The sequence below is a fragment of the Vicugna pacos genome, unplaced genomic scaffold, assembly GCF_048564905.1.
Source record: "Vicugna pacos unplaced genomic scaffold, VicPac4 scaffold_19, whole genome shotgun sequence".
Lineage (NCBI taxonomy): Eukaryota > Metazoa > Chordata > Mammalia > Artiodactyla > Camelidae > Vicugna > Vicugna pacos.
Window position 1 is genome coordinate 77,372,257 of NW_027328740.1, and position 22,193 is coordinate 77,394,449.

Below are 22,193 nucleotides of genomic sequence, written 5' to 3' on the forward strand. Positions count from 1 at the left end.
TCAGGCCCATCACTCACAGATGTGAATGGACCCCTCCTTCAGGGACCAGATATCCTCAGACTCCGAGTCCCACTACCCTCAACTGACCTACCAGATACTCACTGGCACTCACTCAGCACTGACTCTCTGCTGGAGACCACACTGCACACTGCACAGTGTATCTCACTGGATCTCCACAATAGTCCTGGGAATTGGGTACATCACTGCTTCAATTGATTAGATAAATTGTTTCACTTCCTTGCGTGCGTCATTCAAACTGACACGGCTACTAAGCCACAAGCCTGGGCCTGAAAACCACTTGAAAATTGGACACTGCTACACCTCGCAGCCACCCTACTCTGACTCATCACATCATCTACTGCCAAGCCTTCTAAATGTTTCCAAACATTCTAGAAGACAAATATGAACTATGAGAGCACCCCACTCTCCTACTTAAAATCTGTCAATGATGGTTCACTCCCCTTAGGAGAAAGCCCAACCAGGCCTGAGCACAGCCTAAGGCCCCAGCATCCGCTTTCCCTGCACGGCCGCGCCGCCTCACCCACCACGCAGCTCTACACGTGCCGTGTCTAGGACAGGGATGCTGACTCCGCACAACCCAGGGCTTGTCTCACTCGAACAATGATCACCTTCTTCAGTGTTCATCTTCTTCATTGCTGACTCTCACAAAAATGTTTTCTCATAATGAATCAATATCTTTTTCCTTACAACTGCCCATCATTAATAATGAGCTCCTCCCAAAAGAGAGAAGACCTAATTCTCAGTCTCCTTATCTGTAAAGTGAGAATAACAAGGAAATATGTGAGGTTTCAAGAGAAATAATATTCATGTGAGGCTGAGGGACAATTCCATCATACAGTAAGCATTCAATATGTGCTTACTTAATATTAATAAGAATATATTGCATTCTAGCAACCTTCAATCAATGTTTTATGACTTTGTCCAACAGACTACTGACAAACTGTTGGACGAACCACTTTGAGCAGATCAGCACAAGCATACTGGGAGAGGTAAGTGCTGACTCCAGTTACAGCTGCAGCCACCCAGCACTACGGGGCGGGGGCAGTTTGCTCAAACTCTTACATGTTGCTTGAGCATTTAGTTCTCATTATAGAATAAAGACAGTTGTTCTTTAGTCAAAGCTCCTGAAACATAAATCTTCAAAGATTGATGCAAATTAGGTTTCAAGTACAACACTCTCACTAGAATTTATTTGAAAATTATAGTCTTAGCTACTCCGCACATCAAAAGAGCATAATCTTAATGTATCTGACTAAATACACTGAAAGGGTTGTTTAAAAGTAATTAAGAAGAAGCCATTCAGATTAAGCTCTCAGTATCATCTGCACAAAGACCCACCCAAGGGTCTCATTTCTCACTTCCACATAGGTGTTTTCAAGTAGCTTACCTTGGGTCTTGGTTTCTTATAACACGGGGCGGGGAATAGTTGTGGATAGATTTATGTAGCAAATATATACCAAGGGTATTTGTTGTGAAGGAATTCTACAAATAAGAAGATTGATACATAGTCCCACCCATAAGAAATTCAGCCTTTCCATTTACAACAGCATTAAAAATAAAGTGAGAGATACATTTAACAAAAATTTACAAGATTTGTACATTGAACTTTTTGAAGTATCACCAGAATAAATTTTAAAAGATCTACATATATGGAAGACATCCCATTTTCATGGAATGATTGACAATATTATTAAAAATGTTAAGAATCCTCAAAGTGAACTATATATTCAGTGGAATCCCTATCAAAATTCCAGCTGACTTCTATGCAAAATTGAAAAACTGATCCCAAAATTCACATGGACGTGCAAGGGGCCCAGGACAGCAAAAACAACCTTGAAAAAGAAGAGTAAAGTTGGAGGACTCACTTTAAAGTGTACTAAAATGCTATAGTACTAAGTCAGTATGATACTGGCATAAGTTTGGATAAATAAGTCTAAGAGACACAATAAAAACCCACGGGGAAAAACTTACATTTACAGACACTTTTCCACTAGGGGGCCAAAAACACTCCATTGAAAGAATAGTCTATTCAACTAATGGTTCAGGGACAGCTGGGTATCTGCAGGCAAAAGAATCAATCTGGAATCTGAACACCCATATTTTATATAACAAATAAAATTAATTGAAAATAGATCACAGACAGAAATGTAAAAATTAAACCTATAAACTTTCTAAAAGAAGACACAGTATAAATCTTTGTGGGCCTAGGATAGGCTTTGGTTTCCTAGATACAAAACCAAGAGCACAAGTGATAGAAGGAAAAAGCAGATAAACTGGACTTCATCAAAACTAAAACCTTTTTCTTACAAAGGACATCATCAAGAAAGTGAAATGACAGGGGAAAAGGGTATCTCAAGTCAGAGAGTGCGTGCTTTGCAAAAAAATAAAATAAATCTTACATCAAACTACCTCCCTTGTAAAGAAATTGTTTTAATGTTTAAAAAAATATAGTTAAAGGACAATGTGCAGAATAGAAGAAAAATTTTGCAAAGCATGTATCTAATAAGAGAGTAGTATCCAGGATATATAACAAATGCTTACAACTGAACAATACAAAAAAATACACCCAATTTTTAAATTTACCACGAATTTAAATAGATATACAAATGGCCAATAATCATATGAAAAGATGCTCAGCATCACTAGGGAAGTCAAAAACAAAATGAGATCTCATTTTACACCCACTAGGATGGTTATAACCAAAACATGGACAATAACAAATGTCGTTCAGGAGGCAGAGAAACCTCATATGCGGCCAGGGGAAAGGAACAATGTTGCAGCTTCTTTGGAGAAGTCTGGTATTTCCTCAAAAGCTTAGAGTTATATGTCTCAGCAATTCCACTCCTACATATAGAGTCATCTCTCAATATCCTTGGGGGGTTGGTTTCAGGAACCCCACACCCTGGATACCATAATCCAAGGATGTTCGAGTCCCTTTACAATCAACCATCTGGATTCATGTAGTGGAAACTACAGATATGGCGGGGCAAATGTACAGCCAACAGAATGAAAACATATTCTCATAAAAAATTTCACATCAATATTCATAGCAGTATCATTCAGAGTAGCCAAAAGTTACTAACAATATCCATCCATCAATGAACGGATAAACAAAATTACCAAGAATATGCCCACAAAATTTTGGTCATTGAAACTTTGACAAAGGAGGTGAGAACATACAATGGAGTAAAGACAGCCTCTTCAGCAAATGGTGTAGGGAAAACTTAACAGCTGCATGTAAATCATTGAAGTTAGACTACTCCCTCACAGAATATACAAAAATGAATACAAAATGTGTTAAAGACTTAAATATGTAGACAAGACACTATAAACCTCTTAGAAGCAACCATAGGCAAAACATCTGACATACATCTCAGCAATGTTTTCCTAGAGCAGTCTACTCAAGCAATAGAAAAACAACCAAAAATATACAAGAGGGATCTAATTAAACTTACAAGCTTTTGCACAGCTATGGAAACAGTAAGCAAAACAAAAAGACAACCAACCTATGGAATGGGAGAAAATATTTACAATAAATGAAACTGCTAGGGGCTTAATTCCCAGAATATGTAAACAGCTTTTACACTTAATAAGAAAGAAAAACAAACAATTCAATTCAAAAATTGGCAGAAGTCCTAAAGAAACATTTTTCCAATGAAGACGTACAAATGGCCAGTAGCCACATAAAAAAATATTCAATATCATTATCAGAGAAATGCAAATCAAAACTGCAATCAAGTATCACCTCTCACCAGTCAGAATAGCCATCATTCAGAAGTTCACTGACAATAAATACTGGAAAGTCTGCGGAGAATTGGGAACACACCTACACTGTGGTGGGGATACAGTTTGGTGAAGCCATTGTGGAAAAGTGTATAGATGTTCCTCTAAAGACATAAAATTGACCTCCCAGATGACCCAGCAATCCCACTCCTGGGCATATATCCAGAAGGAACCCTAATTGAAAAAGACACCTACACCCCAATGTACACAGCAGCACTATTTACAATATCAAGACATGGAAGCAACCGAAATGTCCACTGAGAGATGACTGGATAAAGAGGTTGTAGCATATTTGTCCAATAGACTACTATTCAGCCATAAAATAATAATAAAATAATGACATTGGCAGCAACATCAATGGACCTGGAGAATGTCATTCTAAGTGAAGTAAGCCAGAAAGAGAAAGGAAAATACCACATGAGATTGCTCACATGTGGACTCTAAAAAAAAAATAGAAAGAAACAAAAAAATAAACTTATCTACAGAACAGAAACAGACACAGAGACATAGAAACCAAACTATGGTTACCAGTGGGGAGAGGGTGTGGGAAGGAATAAACTGGGAGTTCAAGATTTGCAGATACTGAGTATGTAAAGAATAAACAGCAAGTTTATACTGTATAGCACAGGAGAATATATTTAATATCTTATAGTAACTTATGTTTAAAAAGAGGATGAAAATGAATACAGGTAGGTTCCTATTTAGCTGAAGTGTTGTGCTGTACACAAGAAACTAACACAAAATTATAAACTAACAAGACTTCAATGAAAATATTTTTAAATAGACCAAAAACGAAAACAAAGGAAAAGGATATTATCAAGCAAAAAGAATAAAGTACTGATTCAGGCTACAATTATGGATGAACCTTGAAACTTTATGCTAAAATAAGCCAGACACAGAAAGCCAAATAGTGCCCTTTAAAGTGAACTGTATCTAAGCGTTTATTGTACTACTCCTGTAAATTTTCCAGAGGTTTGAAATCTATCAATATCAAAATAAAATGTATTATGCATTAAAAACGCTTCCTCACAGGAGGGCTTTAATTATTAAATGCAGAAACGCATATAAAGCTCTTGGAAAAACAATTTGCACGTCCACACACAGTCACTGCTGTCACTGCCACTCAGAGGGTGGTGACAGCGCTGATGAGAGCTGCCTCCACTCGCTCCCCTGCAGAAAGGAGTGAAGGCCTGAGCTCTGACAGGCAGGGTGAGCGTGAACCTGAGTCATACACAGCCACGTTCCAGACTCTGCGTTACCCAACTTTCTTATACAAACTGCAACATGTAATGTAAACACGCTAGAGGGATGTATCTTACAACACAGGGAATACAGACAATGTTTTACAGTAACTATAAATGGAGCATCTATTGTACACCTGAAACTAATATCATATTTTAAATCAGCTATATTTTTATGAAAAATTAAAAAATATTTTTAAAATGCTATCACTTTAATATTCAATTCGGTTTTTAAGTTACTACTAAACAGCTCAGAATGTATAAAAGCATTTAATTGTGCTGTTTGCTTACATATTTATTTACATTCAGCCTCTTGCTAAAAGAGAATTTAAACAATTCTGTTAAACACAGCTTAACAACCATAACAACAAAAGGCAAAACTGAGAGTGAAGAGAAAATGGAGATTCAATACTTAAATGAAACCAGGGGGAAGTAAACTCATAAAAATGGATTCCATGAAGTCAGGGCAAGTGTTAAGGCTGACTAGAAATTCAGCTGTAGGATTCTTGGCAGCGAAACCAAAAAGAAAAGATGATGGGGCGGGTGGTAGAGCGTGTGCTTAGCGTGCACGGGGTCCTGGGTTGAAGCCCCAGGGCTTCCACTAACAGGTAAATACATCTAATTAACTGCCCCCCTAAAAGATCACCAAAGAAAAGAAAAAGAGAAATTTCTTTCCCAAAGAACCCTGATATTAAATTTGGATTAAATATTAAAAAAAAGAAAAAAAGAAAAATTCAAAAGATAAGTGACACTGAAGGAAAACCACAGCTGGCCTAACAAGCTAAGTCACAAATCAAAGTGTGATAAGTGTCGGTTTCCTGATCTAAGTTTTGCTGGGCTACCTGGTAAATCTGAAGTTTAGTGTCAGTTTACTGGGCTAATAAGCTAACCCGAAAATCCAAGGTCAACAGTTGTCAGTAACGTGATCTGTTCCAAATTGATAAGCTTCAGTGTACTGATTCCTTGCTTTTTGTTGTTTGAGCCTTATTGGGTATTAGCCCCATACTTGTAATTAACCCTATAAAACCTCATGTGCACGTCTTGGAGGTGCTCAGAGCTTTGGAAAAGAAACCCCTCTGAGCCCGCCAGCGTAATAAATCTCAGTACTCCAACCCTCTGTGTGATTCTTATTTCTTGGCTGGCCTTTTGTTTCCATAACAACACAAGCGATAATGCCCGTGAGATAAATCTGGGGAGGCTGCTGGTAAGTCGCCATGTCTTACGTGGGAAAATCTGAAACATCCTTCTCACCACTCAGAGTCATCATAAGCCCACACCACACCTCCTGCCGTTAAATGCAGGAGCACGGTTAGGGCCCGGCCTTTGCTGTCTCTGTGTCATCACAGTGATACAGGATGGAAGGGGGAAGAGCACAGCCATTCAAGGAAGGCCGCAGCAATTGACATCAAAATGGTGAAGGATTCAACCCCCAATAGGCCTTGAGGCTCAGGATGAAGAGATTTAACTTCTAGCAGATCTTGAGCTTCAGTAAACATCCATTGTAATAGTAACCTGGTGAATAACATGCCCCAGGCACCATGGCAGTCCCAATGATAGCCACAAAAGGTCAAAGGGTGGGAAATGGCCAACTCCCTGGGAATCCTAGCCCCTTGCCCTAAGGCTGGTCCTTCTACTTATTAGCATATGAAACCACCAAGCCCAAGAAAACAAGCAACACAGCGCCACCTCGCGGTCACCACTCTCTGTCCCTCTTTGGAGAAGACAGACCTTCTGTCTGTGGGGTGTGTACCTACTTCTAATCTGTGCATGAAACCCCCACACCTCGTGACGTTTCTCTTGCATTTCAATGTATCTGTCTGAATATATCTACCTTTACTCAACACTGGCTTGCTCTTGAATTCTTTACTGCATGAAGTCAAAGAACAAAATCTGGTGGGGCACATCCCAGGGGCTCAACGAAAGCCTGGGACACAGCCCTTCTCATGCCCAACGTTTTTGATTCTTGTATCAACAGGACTGGGCTGTGAAGTGACGTCTGAGGCCCCAGCTAAGGGACAGAACCAGCTTCCAGGGTTCCAATTTGCGGGCAGCCTCTCCCCCAGCTTGGGCCTTGGGGTCTGCCCGGTTCTCTGTGTTTCTCTGTTGTGCTGACTCCCCAGCCATACAGCGTACTCCTAGGCCTGTCCCCACAAAACCCTTCTCTCCAAAATACAAGCACGTCATGTCACAATCCTCTTGTTCAACCAGGAAATGTTCAGCCCACTTTTTTCCTCCCCAATAAATTACCCAACTGTCCTCCCTCCCATCACATCACTTCTTTCTTTGTGAGAACTCTGCACTCGCCACACCCCATCCTGAACACAGGTGTCTTGCTGGCTGTGACCGAGATGTTTCTTTCTCACACAGCAAGCGTCCTTTCACTTTCCCCTTGTGACCTTAAAAAAGCCTTTCCTGAGTCACCCACCCCTCTGATTATGAACTCACAATGTGCTGAAGTTGCAGTCACTATGTACATACATCCCAGTTTTGGCTAGGTTTCCATCACAAGATCTTCATTAAGGAGCTGCATCAAGAAGTTATACAGGGTATTCTTACATCAGAGTGGAGGAACCTGCAAAAAATTTAAACGGCTTTGAAGAGAGTGTTAACCAGGGACAGAGATGTCGCGGGTCCTAGTCAAAAGTGTCATGAGGAAAAATGTTCTCCCAAGGCTCAGAGTGGCTTCTGAACACAGAATCCTCAGGGAGGAGGTGACAGGCAGTGATTAGGGTGGGTGATACAGGTTACGCTCCCCCAGCTGGGGAAGAATAGGTTTTTTTCTTGTTTTCCAAACAATTTCTTACTATCTTTTTCTCTTATTGCCACATACCATTTCCTACGAATTAAGCATATCAATGTCAGTCATTTGGGCCACTTGGGAGAAGCTACACGATGCCATTCACAGGGATGGGGCATGACAGCCACACCAGTCTAGGTTGAAAGACCAGTGGGGGTATTTGCAAGGTAATCACGGGCATGCAACAAACTCCCCAGCTTCAATGACCTCATCTCAAAGCTGGGGTCAATAAAACTACCAAGCAAATTGCGTGAAGATTATGGCCAATGTTTACTAGGTAAGTGCCCGTGAAAGCTGCCGCTTAATGGGGAATGAGTACGATCAATGAGGCCCTGTCTACCTGCCCACATGCGCCCTGCCTTCCTGCCTTGCTGCAACAGCAGAACTTGTTTAGCTGAGATGAACACCCTCAGAGCAGCCCAGACGGGAAAGCTCCCAGCTCTGCACGGCGAGACGTGTTCCTTTCCTTCTCAGAGCTGATCACAGTTTGCTGTCGTCTGTTTTTATGTTTATCCCTTTTGTAACTCCCTCTCCTCCGGAGTTTTTGCTCAAGCAGCACAGGGCCAGGTGTGTCTTGGGTCCTGCCGGATATTCTGGGCAGGGAAACAGCCAACTCCATATCTGGCTCTGGTGCTGAACGGAGAGAGCAGAAGGCCCAGGGGCCCATGCTGAACTGAGGCCCCTGCACCCAAAATTATGGTCTGACCTTGGGCAAATTACACAGTCTTCTTTACCCTGAGATTCCTCATCTGTCCATGAAAATAACTGCCCATGTCACACAGAGTTACAAGTATTAAAGGAAATCAACAAATTCACAACCTAGCCAAGGGGCTACAAGTGCATCCTCAACAGACAAATGCTGCCTTTACGGCTCTGACGCACGCTAAGCGGGGCGGCCCCACACAGTGAACACTGCTAAGTGCCAGGGTGTTAAATGCTTCATGTGTGCTATAATACTCTTTAGATCTTACAACAATCCCAGGAAGAAATGAATATTATCATGCCCATTTCACAGATTCACCAACAGGTTGAGAGTATGCATTCTATTCCAAGGCCCTATGGTGAAGAAATGGCAATTTAAACCGGAACCTGGGCCCAGGCCTTGGCTCCATCTCTCTCCCATCCACCTGACCACTTGCCTATGAATTCCACCTGTCCAATATAAAAGTTTGCAGCCGGCCATCTCTTAAAAGCAATGTGTGCCACCGTTTGTCAATGTTGTTTAATTACCATAAACTGTTCTCAGAAACCACTACAGTAAAGAAAGTTGGACTTAAGGATTTCTGCATTGCGTTCTCCTGCAATGTGCAGGATCCCTTTCCTACACCTCCAAATCCAAGTGTATGCTTCCTCCGTGTTTATGTTTGCACACGGCTTATTAAAGCAGAAGGTATCTGCAGTAATTCCATCTCGGTTGCTTTCCAAGTTTGCAGATTATCCATATTCGGTCTGTGAACGAAAATACTACAATGTGAATGAGAATACTGCAACCATGTCAGTAAACAAAGAATACTGATACCAAGTCATTAAAGGCTTCCGCCACTCCCCGGCGAGGACAGGCCTGCAGCCCAGCCACTGCAGCAACTCACAATGGTGCCCTCTGAGCAGACTCAGAATAAGAAAGGACGGGCTACTGGCCCGAGATAGCTAGGTGCTTGTCTAAAAAATGAATTCAGTGAGTCCTAATATTTGCTTCCTCCCATTCATACAAAATCACTAAATTCTTGAACTTGAGATACCTGGCTTTCTTTAGATAACAAGTAATCTTTTATTGTTCCAACAACCTGGTCTTTGTTGTAAAGCTCCTATATATCCTAGCTCTTCCTCAACCTCTTGGGAGCAGTCCCTCAGAGAGTTCTGAGAGACGGTCATCCTGGCTCGAGTCCTCCCGCCAAATGAAACATAACTCTTAACTTTTAGGCTGCACGTTTATTTCAGTCAACAGTTTTGGACACCATGAAGCACCACAGCAGATTTCTCTCCACCTGAACTCTCCAAGTAACCAGAGCCTTGGTACCAGCAGTGGCCCTTTGTGCTCATCCGCCTCCTCGGGGGGTCCAGATGAATTTGGCTGAGTCTCTCCTGGTTCTCAGATCTCACATATTGGTTGATGATCCTAAGTTTTATCTGGCGGTGTATCCAGGTACGTGGCCCTCCAGTTGAAAGAAACTGAGGTGAATTACCCACCCAGTGGAGACATCCCGAGTGGGTCCAAGTTGAAAGACACTGGGTTCAGGACTGAGTGGTTAGGTAAGAGGCTGGTCTAATGTTTTCCTCAATTTGGTTACCTCCATTGAATTTTTCAGGATAAAAGTAAAACTCTTATGAGGAAACTTTCAACTCCAAATTTTGGACCATCCTCCTGACTGGTAACAGCATTCTCGGGTGACAGGGAATCTTCCAGGAGTGGTAGACACAAAGACTTCATGCCACAGAGTTGTCCCTGTGGGAAATCTTACTAGCAAATTTATTCTGAGAACCCGACCTTACAATGGGGAATAGAACTTTCAAAAAAAAAATAAAGAACAGAAAAGAAAAGAAAAAGAAATGACAGATTGCCAGTCTCCAAGTAAAACCCCAGCCAGATTTATGTACATACAAAACTTACAACGTTAATCGGGAATAAGAAAAAAAAAAACTCACTCTGGAAATAACCAGGCCTGATAAAAACATTTTTTGGCATTCTGAACTTATAAAAACAAAATCCCCTTTAGTGGGAACTTGGATTTCTCTTCCTGTGTCCTTGAAATGTAAACGTTTTATCTTTCTCTGGATGTTTTAAGTGTGTGCATGTAAGTATATATATGTTTAGTTTAGTTTTTAAAGGAAACCTTGGACTCTGCCATACAAAAGTTCAAGTATTGTGTACATACGGTGGCCACGCAAATAAATTGGGATTCTAAGCAATTCTTTGATTGTACCAATTTTCAGATATTTTGCCATCTTAAACTTTGTTGCATCAGCCTGGACCACGAAGGCTTTAAGCTTTTGGAGAGTAAACCTTTGAATTTTATTTAGGCAACACCCCGACTCTCATGTGGAAGGGCCTCTTCATCTTATTGGTTTAAAATCACTATATATATATATATATATATATATATATATATATATTTATATATATATAAATTGATGGCCATATGATGGATTTTTTAATTTGGAAAAACTTTTTAATTGGTGAAAGTTTAAAGAGATCTCATTATAAACGGCTGTTTTATTGGTACCTATTAAAATAAAGTTTAAATGCAGAAAAATATATCTAATGGTTAACCTAAGAACTCAGATATAAAAATATAACTGGTTTGAAAAGCTACATTTTTGTTTTTCCTTTCTGATAAGTGTTTCTAGAGATGCTAATAAAAACTTAGTATAATTAATGTTAATTAGGTTGAATAACTGGAAAAAGGATTGTAAAAATGTCAAAAAAACAGATAAGTGGCTTATCCCAAAAGGATAAATATTTTTATATGGTTATTTTGAATGAGATAAATAAAATGGACATTTTTGGATTTACATACAGGGTTTTGATACTACACTACGTAAAGTTAAAAAAAAAGGGCCAAAGAGTTCACCTACTCCCCCCCAACATTAAAGTTCAAACAAGTCCGTTTTATTTACCACAGTTTAAAATATATTTATATGTAGACTGAAATACTTGATCAAGGATTGGGACAACAGACCAATTAATGAAATTAAAAATCGAGAAGGGCCTAAGCTCTTTGGCTGAAACTTGGGCATCCTAGAGACTTCTATAAAATTATATACAATGTACACCCACAAAAAAAAGGTTTCTGTCACTCCTTCTAGAAATAAGAATTATTGATTAAACTTAATAAATATAAAAATTAAAGGTATAAGATTTAATAAAATTGAGATAAAAGTTTGTGAAATTGGTATATTTAGATGGTCTTTATATAAACCTTTTGCTTATGTTGTGGGATAGATATGTTTCAGTGGAAAAACGCTTCCCCTTCTTGGTATTATAAGGCTGGGCACATGTCTATCCCTCTGAAAATATTAATTGAACAAATTAAAGGAAACCAATATAGTTACTTGAGACGTCCAATATAACGTAAATCTAAAAAGTAATTTGAGTAGCTAAAAAAAAAAATATAGGTTTACCCTGGGTTTAACTTATAACTCAAGGAAAAGAGACCTTAATAAATGTCTTATGCAAGCTTTGGAAGACAAAATAAAGAAAACCTTAGTTTTAAAACATGGAATTCTTTGTTTACAGCTCTTCTCACTGATACAAAAATGCCAATTAAGGAGATAAAATTGGGTCTGGGTGACAGAGCATTTATTTGGGGACCTGGAAGAGAGTGTCTTTGTCTTGCAGATCAGAAATATAAATACAACAAACAGTGACCTAGGACTGAGCCTAATTAGCTCAACGAAATAAAACTTGAGGCCATGAAATTTTTGGCATTTTAGAACTCAGAACTCTGACGGGTCCTTCAGACTTTGTGAGGAAATCTTAATTATCTGTTTCATAAATAGTAAGCCTTAGTGATTTGAGCAAGCAAATTCAGCTTACTCCAACTATTATTATAAATATAAGTAAGTTTTAAAGTGAAGCTATGAGATCTCTAGCTTTTGTCTGTTTATAAGCCTGCATACAGATTATAGAAGTGAGATATTTCTACTGCTAAAAAAAAAAAATTTCGAAGTCAAAGAGCTCTGCTTAATTGATGTAAAAATATAAGAGCTTAAAAATTAAGTATTTTTAAAATAAAAACTTAACAAATTGACTTTCAGTGTCATGTGAATTGGAAAATATTCAATATTAAGGTAATATTTGATATTGTTTAGTTTAAGTATGTTCTAATAAATGTAGACATCTTTAAAATCATCCATCTTAACTATAATACCTTTACTGTACCTAGGTTTAATGAAAGTCAAATAAGATCCTGTTATATCTGTTGCAGATTTGTCAAAAAAAAAATAACAGTAATGTGCTGTGGTAAAATTTTAAGTAAATTAAATGCAAATGAGATGAGAGCTTTGGGTAAATATTTAAAATATATTTTTAAAATGTATGCTTAAAATAATCTCTAAATGTTTGATATCTTTAAATTCTAGAGTTGTGCTAAATTAAGTTAAATGACAAGATTTTATTAAATATCTATGCCATTTTCAGATAAAATAAGATTGAAATATGAATTACTTAACATTTAACTTCCTCTTACAGTGAAACTAAAGGTGTTTAGAAATATTAATAAATGGTTGGTGTCACACAGAAATAGTCTCTATTAGTAAGGGAATGATCTCAGTATCCTAGGAAAGTAATATAAATGCGTAAAGGAAGATGTAAGAATGGAATAATACTTTGTTAATGAAAAATAGTGACTTTCTCCTGAAGCTGGTTACCTCTGAATGGAAGACAAAATAAGGGACACACTAATATAAGTATAGAAAGCTGTGGAAGCCTTGTGGAAAAGGAACCCTGAGGAAAGTTTTGTACGTGGTCAGAATTGGCTAAGTTTAGAATCAAATTGGGCAACGTAAATGAATCTTAGAAGTTAGCTGGAACAAGATTAGATTTGGTTTTCTCTCTGTTAAGAGGAAAAAATTTTCTTAAAATATTAATCCACCTTCAGTAACAGATTGTAAAACTTCTTATACCACTTAGCTGATCTGTTCTGCCTTTACATTTGACATATTTTCTTGTTAATGAATTAGTACTACATTACAGTGATCTATATGTTTATCTGATCAAGTGTTCTGAAATCTTTCAAAAAGCTCCCCAAATATAAAATTCTAATTAATTAAATAAAAATTAATTTAATTAATTAAAATTCTTTTAATCTCCAGTTAAGTTTGGGATGCTACAGAAGGCCCCTGAAACATCCCAAAGAGAGATTTTTAACTATAAAGTTTCATTTGGCATTTTAAATAACATGGAATTGTCAAATGAATCATAAAACTTCTAAGGTTATATTGAATGAGAAATATTATTAATATAGGTATTGTAGAAATTATATGGACTCCCTAAAATTCTGGTTTATCTGAAATGTTACCAGTGATAATTATGGGTATAGTGAACAGGTTTCTTTATTGATTATAGTGTAACGGTGTTTAACCATGCTTTTAAATATTTTGTCATTTATAGACAGTTAATTGTTTTCTTCTGATGGTTTTGCAAAATGCTTTCTCTTCAAGGAGATTTACTGATTTCTAATAAATTTCAAACTACAGCACTGAACTAAACTGGGTAAGACATTTTAAAGTTCTAATGAAAACTCTCATTAAAAGAATTAGTTACATGGGACTGATTAACCAGCTGAATATGGTTATAATTTTTGATATTGTTTGAAATACTACTGCCTTTTAACCTGTTTCCCAGACATAAAGAATCTCTTCTCCTTAAGCTAGTTATGGTTCACAGCAATTTGATAAATTATAACTATGTATACAGATTTGGAACAGTTATCTTTTCTCTCTATCTGATCCCTCAAAAGACTAAAAATACTTAGGTCCCCAGTGGCTCTATCAGACAAATTACGGAGATCATCTCCTAAGAGATATAGGAGTATAAAGGTATTTTAAGGATTTTAAAGAGAAAAGAATTTACCTAAATCTGTAAGGCAAAAATCCATGAAAAGCCTTGACGTGGCTTTCTTGGCCTTAGAAAACCTTATTAACATTCTACCCTGAGACTCCGTATTAAAACTTCCAACACAGTCAATTTAAAAAGCCTATATGATCAAATAATCAGATTTAATTTGTAAAGAAATTAATCTTGATTTGGCTATATTTGAGAAAACTGAGGGTAACTTTAGAGAGAAAAAAATTATATTTTAGTCGATATTAAATTCTAGTTTTGTTAATTGAGGTCCATATTTACTAAGACACTTCCCAGATCATTCCTTGCTGTTATGTCACACTGCTGTACAGTTTAATTGAATTATGAAAAGAATACTCTAGGTTTGATTCTGAAGCTCAGTAATCTATCCTTGGGTAAAATTCCAATGCCCCATGACCTGCAGCCAGGGGATTATACATACTGCAACAGGCATGACTTAAAGAACTGTCTCCAACCTGAATGGAAAGACCCTTTTTCAGATACTCTTAACTAGACCATACACACCAAAGCTGAAGGAAACGGAGTCTCGGATTCATTTCCTATCTGAAACAGCCCCTGCAGTGCACTGGCTTATAGAGCGCTGCTCACCTTAAAACAATGCCCAAATGGAGAAAAAGCTTCCATACCAGGATGAGAAGAAGACGACATCTGAGCTAGACTGCTGACCCAAGACACCGGACCAGGACTGTATACCAATTACTTTGATAATTTCTCCAACCTTTGATTATGAACTACTCCAATTGTTAAGTTTATGATAAATTACCTATGTCTAGTACTTCTGTGTTACCTTGGTGGGTTTCCCTACTCCAAGGCTCTAACTAGGTAGCCCTCAGAAACATTATTCTAAAAAGAAATTATAGTTCTGTTTAGGCCACTGTTGATCTTACAAGGTGGGAGATTTCAACTGGCCAATTAATACCTGCTCTGACCCTGACCATAAATATGAACTTTCTCATAGGATCAAACTCAGAAACACAAGCAAAATTTTAACCCAAAAATACAACTTCTCGACTATTAAATTCTTACTCGTGACTTTATTAACGTTACTAGCTGTATTACTTATATCCTGTCTATTTTATAAAATTGTTGTCTATTACATTTCCCAATGTGTAACTAGGCCCACAACATTGATGATGGCTAAACATCTTGAAGAAACAGATAAAATTTATAACCCTGAATAAAATAAATATAATAGTGTGATTCTAGGTATGGGAATGAGCAAAGAAGGTTAAACACTTCCTGGATCATAATAGAGTAGTAAGACAGGTGATCCAGAGAACTTTTAGTATCAACAGGGCCTGATAAAAAAAACTAACACCTTGAATGGCAACTCAGAAGATTCTTCACCTGAACTAGGAATGAGCCATCCTAGCAATGTGGGACAAAATTGGTCATGAAATTTCTCTCAAAATATTGGTCGAATTTAGGACCAAGGGGGAACACTGTGAATGAAAATACTACAATGTGCATGAAAATACTGCAACCATGACAGTAAACAAAGAATGCTGAATCCGAGTCATCAGCGGCTGCTGCCAAACCCCAGCGAGTACATGCCAACAGCCCGGCCTCTCAGCCACTCACAGTGGTGCCCTCTGAGCAGACTCAGAGTAAGAAAGGACAGGATACTGGCCCTAGATAGCCAGGGGCTTGCCAAAGGAATGAATTCAATGACCCAAATGTTTGCTTCCCACCATACATAGAAAAGCAGTAAATACTTGAACTTGAGATATCTGGTTTTCTTTAGATAACAAGCAATATTTTATTGTTCCAATTACCTGATCTTTGTTGTAAAGATTCTATTTATCCTAGCTCCTCCCCTACCTCTTGGGAGCAGTCCCTCAGAGTGATCTGAGAGGCTGTCATCCCGGCTCGAGTCCTCCAGCCAAATAAACCAAATCCCTTAACATTTAGGGTGAACGTTTATTTCAATGAAGTCCCAGAATAGACACAACTCATCAATTCTGTAATGGAACACACTGAATCAGGAACCAAAAGCGTGTTTTAGTCCAGAAAATCTCCAGGTTCCTATTTCTTCCTGTCATTATACAATCCCTCCAGAACTCATTACTTTGCTGTCTGCTCCTCTGGCAACCAAACTCAGAGAAGAGTCAACTCAGCAGAGCACCATGCTGGGGAGAACCCCCCGCAGAAGCACTGCAGGCTGCCTTCCCTCCCGCATGCTCTGCTGACCCTTGGTGTCCACCGTGGAGACCAGGCCAACACAGCTCTTCCCAACAGCTGCAAAGTCGCACACGTTAAATAAATCATTTTATTTTATATATTTTACGTATATACCCATCTCTGAAAACAGCTTTGCCAGAAGCCCAAATCTTCAACATTAATCTGCAAAGGCAAATCAGGTCCCCAAGGGAAAACAAGTCTCAAGACGACGCTAAGGCCTCCAAAGTCCTCTCCACGACCATGAACCAAACTGCCTGCAGGTCTGCAGCTGCAGGAGGCTACATGTCTGCTTTTAAAGCAACCCCTTTCTGCCCTCGGGTGCTACAATGCCCTTTTATGCCCTCCCATCACAGGGCAAGAGCAGCCGCTGCAGAACCTTGCAGGGCAGCACTGACAGGACTGGACAAAGGGGATCAGAGCTAAACAAAGCATTCTGATGACACGAGCTTGTCACTGTGTCTCTTTACAGATGTAGATATATATAGAGAGAAGTGGGGTGATATTGCTCAAAGTCACACAGCTAATAAGTGGCAAAGTATATAACTCTGCTCCTCCCTCCTGTGTGACGCCCAACTGGGACAACCACAGGGTTCTCTCGTGGCTGCCTGAACAGTCTTTTCCTATCACTCATGACACACAATAGTGTCTGAACTTAGCCTGCATTTGCAGCATCTTTTCCCTCCAGTTTCTCAGGAACAAGGCTGTTCGGGCCTGTATGAATTCCGGCTTCCTGAAATCTCCGTGCTCAGGCTGGTCTTGCCTGTGCATCTGGCCCGCTGCTCAGAGGCTCTTCCTCCCCTGCAGGAGGACGTTTCTAATCTTCACAGGGACACAACCTCAGGGGAGCTCTCCTCTCGCCCTCAGCATGGCAGGTGTCCCAGGCCTCATCCCGAGCAGCCCCGTTAGGACGGTGTCTGCCCAGCTCTGCTAGTCAGATCAGCAGCCTCAATGCCAGGGATTATACCCAGGTCACACTGCAAACCTACTGCCCGCCTCACAGCCCCCAGCCAGCAGGTCACCTGGAAGTCACAGCAAGTGCCCCACCCAATCCAGAAGTCTCTTCTTTTGCCAGCACCACTGATGAATGGTTTCCAACCTTCGGTCAGTTTCGCACAAAACAGCACCTTCAACTGTGAAACGGGTGGTGTTTCTTCTGCACCTCATCCTTACTGGAAACGTAAAGGGAAACCAAAAGGCCTTTTCTCAACCCTTTTCTGATGAAACCCTCCCACCCACAATACTCATATGCTCAGGAGCTTTGGATCCACATGATTTTCTTTCTCTTAGGCTAAGTGGCTCAAAAAACTAAGGGATTCTTTCTCCTTTGAGGGTATTAGCACTCAGTTTCTCGGCTTTAATCTGTTTTTGTCTCTCTCTTCAGTGACCCTAGCAGTTGCCACCTCTTACTCCCTTCAGCAGCCTCCCTCCCAACATCTAGTCTAGGAAATCAGCTGTGATGAGGGCACGGGGGCAGTCACAGAAGATGCAACTAAGGCACAGAGAGGCTACATAATTTGCCCAAGAAATCACCTTGAACCACCAACAGAGTGTGTCACGTCCCTCTGTTTAACTCTAATGCTAAGCAAGTTAACTTTTTGTAGATTATGGTTATAAACAGATGAGGTATGAAAATACATACAAGGACACACATCAACTCTAAGATATTCATTAACTCCACTATTTTGTTTCTATTTATTTTATTTCTATTAAAAAATTAAGAACCCCTGCAGTCAATATAGCAAAATGTTACTGGGTTTTAAATCCAGAATATACAGGGGTTGTGTCATTACTCATTCTTGTATGTATTTTCACAAGACAAAATGATTTGAAAGTCTCTCTCCCCGCCCCCTACTCACTACTGGCTCTCACCAGAGCTCCCAGACCACACATCTAACAGCCTTTCACTTTACCCACAGCTGAACTCATCAGTTTTCCCCCAGAACTCCCTCTGCTGCTTTCCCTCCTCAGAACACAGCAGGACCATTATTTAACTCATTAATCCACCCAGAAACCTGGGCCTTACTCCATCCTACCTTCACAGACAGCATTGATCCTTTCCTCTTTACCATCTAAACATGCCTTCAATCTGTTCGCTTTTACCCACTGACCGTCCCACCGCTCAATTGGAAGCCAACAACACTGCCCACCTGGACTCATGAGTCTCCCAGGTGGCCCCACAGCCACTCTCCCCTACTTGAGACAAATGTGATTGTGTCTCTCCCACGCTTTTGGACTCATTTCAGACCCACTGTTCTTAGAAGAAACTTCAATTTCTTCACCTGGTGAAGGTCCTTGCCATGAAACTGTCAGCTCAGGAAGGGCAGGACACACCCTCGTCCCTCGGCTCCACCATCTGGCAGAGCATCAGCTTGGGAGGATTGAGTTCTTAGCAAACTACTTCACTTATCCATACAAATCCATGGTAGATTAGAAAGATTTTAGATGTTGAGCTTGACTATTAATTTGGGGATTTTGCACTGGCAACCTGCAAGTATATATTCTAATTATTGTGTCTTCTTAAAACCATACCCAGATTAAAGGAGTATTTGTGGAATGTCTTCGGAGTAAAAGGGACTGTACTTTTACAGATTTTATGTTTTAAAATATGAACAACCCGGACAGGGTCAAAAATAGAACCGCCTCACAAGTGACAGAAGACAGGTGAGACGCATATAGCAACAGGTCACAAAGATGGTAAGAGCAAAGTTGTTTCTCCAACCCCCGAAAAAATTCCTCCAAGAACTGAAAACTCAGAAATTTGAAAGTAAAATACTATCATATAAAGAAAGAAAATAAATAATCCTCTTCATCAGGGTTTCTAGATCTGACTGCAGAGTTATTAGCAGGCCATACTGAATCCTAGCACAGAAAAATCAGATGGACTAGTGATGAGTAAGTTCCAGGAAAACGGCAGTAACTCCTCCACTTGAAAGAGGACACACACTCACTTGTTCAAGGTGATTGTAAACCACATTCTGCAGAAATTCAGAAGATTCAGGCACCGCTTCTAGATGGTGATGACACGGAAGGACGGCTTGGATGCATGCTTCTAACTGAGTCACCGGCATTCTTACACTGCAGGGGGAAATGGAGGCCCTCAGCCAAGAGCACAGTTGTTCCTGTCATGTATCCCAGGCCGTGCCTCGGGGACTCAGTGAACTGTAGCAGTCTGGCCCCAGGTGAGGACCCGCAGCGTGGCCCAAGCAAGCAGGAGGGGCACTGTGCTTGAGAAATCCCATCCCCCATGGGGGCAAGAGGGGCTGGTGGGGTTGTGTGAACCTATAAATGCTCATAGAAATACACCTGCATACATTGAAGTGATAAAATTAAAAGTAGCAGGCTATTTAACAAAATTTCAATTGTCAGTGTTAATTTTACCATTCCATTCCGCTTGTCCCCTGCACTCTGAGACAGGCTTAGGCTCTCTCACACATGCAGCTCTGATGCAATAGTTGTGAAGTTATTTTACTTTGCTGCAAGTGTCTTCGCTCCCAGTGTCACTGTGACTGTCGTCTCTTAACACAGTCAGATATCTTCATGGATCTCTCCCTGAGTTCCTTGCTCCTGCTTCTCAGATCCTGAGATAAAGAACAGGTGAAGGCACTTGACTGGAAAAGTCAATGTGGACTTGACCAAAGTCCTCAGTGACCCCCTAGGTGAGTGCTGCCCACCCCTTACCTTCGATTCTCAAGGTTCTGCCCAGGGTGACATCCAGCCAGGAGAGAGTCCTGGGCCCTATTAAAAGCTGTGTGGCTTGGGTGCAGGGAAAGCTGCAGGAGCTGGTTCCGTAGCCGGTCCCATCCACACCTCTGCTCCTCTCTCTCCCGAGGCAGTGCTGCCAAGCCCCCAGGCTCCCTGAGCTTCTGTCTTTCTCTTCTACTCTACTTCAAGCCCTTTTCCTCTTCCTTTATTCCCTGATTATCCCTAGCTGGAGTGATTTTTCTATCATAGAATCTGAAAAAATTTCCTGCAGCTGAAAAAGAGGTGCCAGAGGTCAACGCGCATATGGTGGTTCCTGAATAGAGCCCCTGGTTAGGGGGACCCTCACCAACACTCATGGGGCATCAGGCATGTTGCACCACCAACAAGAGTTTGCTGTGACACCAAGGCACGCACAGCATCCCTGCTCACTAAATTGTAGTTGTAGTCCTTTATTAAGAAGCAAAAATAAAAAAATTGCTCATGTTTCTTACTAAAATTATTTATGAGGGAGAAAAAGAAATTGTAATAGAAAGAACAAATTTCACTCCATGTTAGATGTGTTCATTTGGCTTTAATCCTGTACCTTGTTTTCTAGGCTCAGACTTGCTATCTCTGCACCTTTTGTAAAAGAAAGTTGCCTTTAGCCTGAAATATCCAGGAGGGCCTATTCTCCGGGCTCTGATCTTTAAGGATATTTGCTCTTCTACACTTATGTATAGATGGCAAGTTGTAAAATAGTGAATAACCTTTCTTTTTTTTTGGAGGTTTTACAGGGGCACCATAATTTGACCCACATGGACAGCTGCAGGAACAAAGGATTTCAAGGACAAACAATTCATACAGCAAGAAGTTTGCAACAACCAGCCACATCCCCGCCGCTTTTTAGTATAAAAGGAGACTGAATTCTGCCCTGGGGAAGAGAGTTCTACTGGATAACAATATGCCATTTTCTGGGTCTGCCAGCTTTACAAATAAAGTCTCTTTTCCTTACTCCAACATCTCATCTCCCGATTAATCGGCCTGTCATGCAGCAAGCAGAACGAGTTTGGACTTGGTAACAAATTGACTGCCTTAGAGGTAGTATGTCTCCACTGTTTCCTCATTTCCAGTATTTCACCACCTATCAATTTTCTATGCTTTTTAACAACATGAACAAAAAACCTATTACAAGGAATTGATTCCAGAGAAATAAAATTATTTCTACTCCTTCAAAACTTTTTTCTTTTCTATTTTATTTTGTTTCGCTTATTGAAAAGAAAATAAATTCAAATCTTTTTATTTCACGTATTTTTATAACTAGATATTGTAAATACTACAAAGATATTTAAATTGCAATAAAAATTTTTCATATATTAGTATAAAGATATATACACAATCAATGCAGATTAGGAAAGGAGTAGATATTTACTAAAAATCCACTGCACATCCAGTCTTTTACAAGCATATCCTGGAATATAAGCTCTATTATCCAGGGTCCCCCACCCCCAATCTCACTGCGGAGTCCCTTAGTAATCAACTACCAAGGCACCAGCATAGAACCATGAGATCACTATTTTAGGTATAAATGAGAGTATTAGCTCATTCAATTCTAAAACAGAAACCTTAAAATAAATACTGAACTTACTTACAGATAAACAAATTTGGACACAAAAAAGTACAGTTTCTCCCCAAATTCACAAAGATAATAACTGGTAAAGGCAAGATTTGAACTCATCTGCCTTGAATATAAAGCTAAGTTGGAAATCCCCTTCAACTGTGGAGGACCAGCAGCACAGCCTGTCACCCTATCTTTGTTCAGATCTGGCTTTAGACAGCCTGAGACAGCACCCCTTCCTATGGAACTCGAGGGCAAACAATAACAATAAGGATTTTATATTCAGTAGTT

At 39.8% G+C, this 22,193-nt stretch overlaps 1 protein-coding gene and 1 long non-coding RNA gene across 3 annotated transcripts in view; one reads left to right on the plus strand and one right to left on the minus strand.

The window, feature by feature from the left end:
• Positions 1-22,193, plus strand: part of LOC140693590 (uncharacterized) — a 153,795-nt gene that overhangs the window by 96,355 nt on the left and 35,247 nt on the right. The gene's annotated exons all lie outside the window — the stretch shown is intronic.
• Positions 1-22,193, minus strand: part of LOC140693565 (uncharacterized) — a 545,747-nt gene that overhangs the window by 25,291 nt on the left and 498,263 nt on the right. Inside the window, exon 3 of one of the 2 annotated variants that reach the window (XR_012069333.1) lies at positions 20,149-20,184. The exons of the other annotated variant lie outside the window; for it this stretch is intronic. The gene's annotated coding sequence lies outside the window, so the exon portion shown is untranslated. Of the gene's footprint in view, positions 1-20,148; positions 20,185-22,193 lie in introns of those variants that run through there. 2 annotated transcript variants of the gene reach the window in all.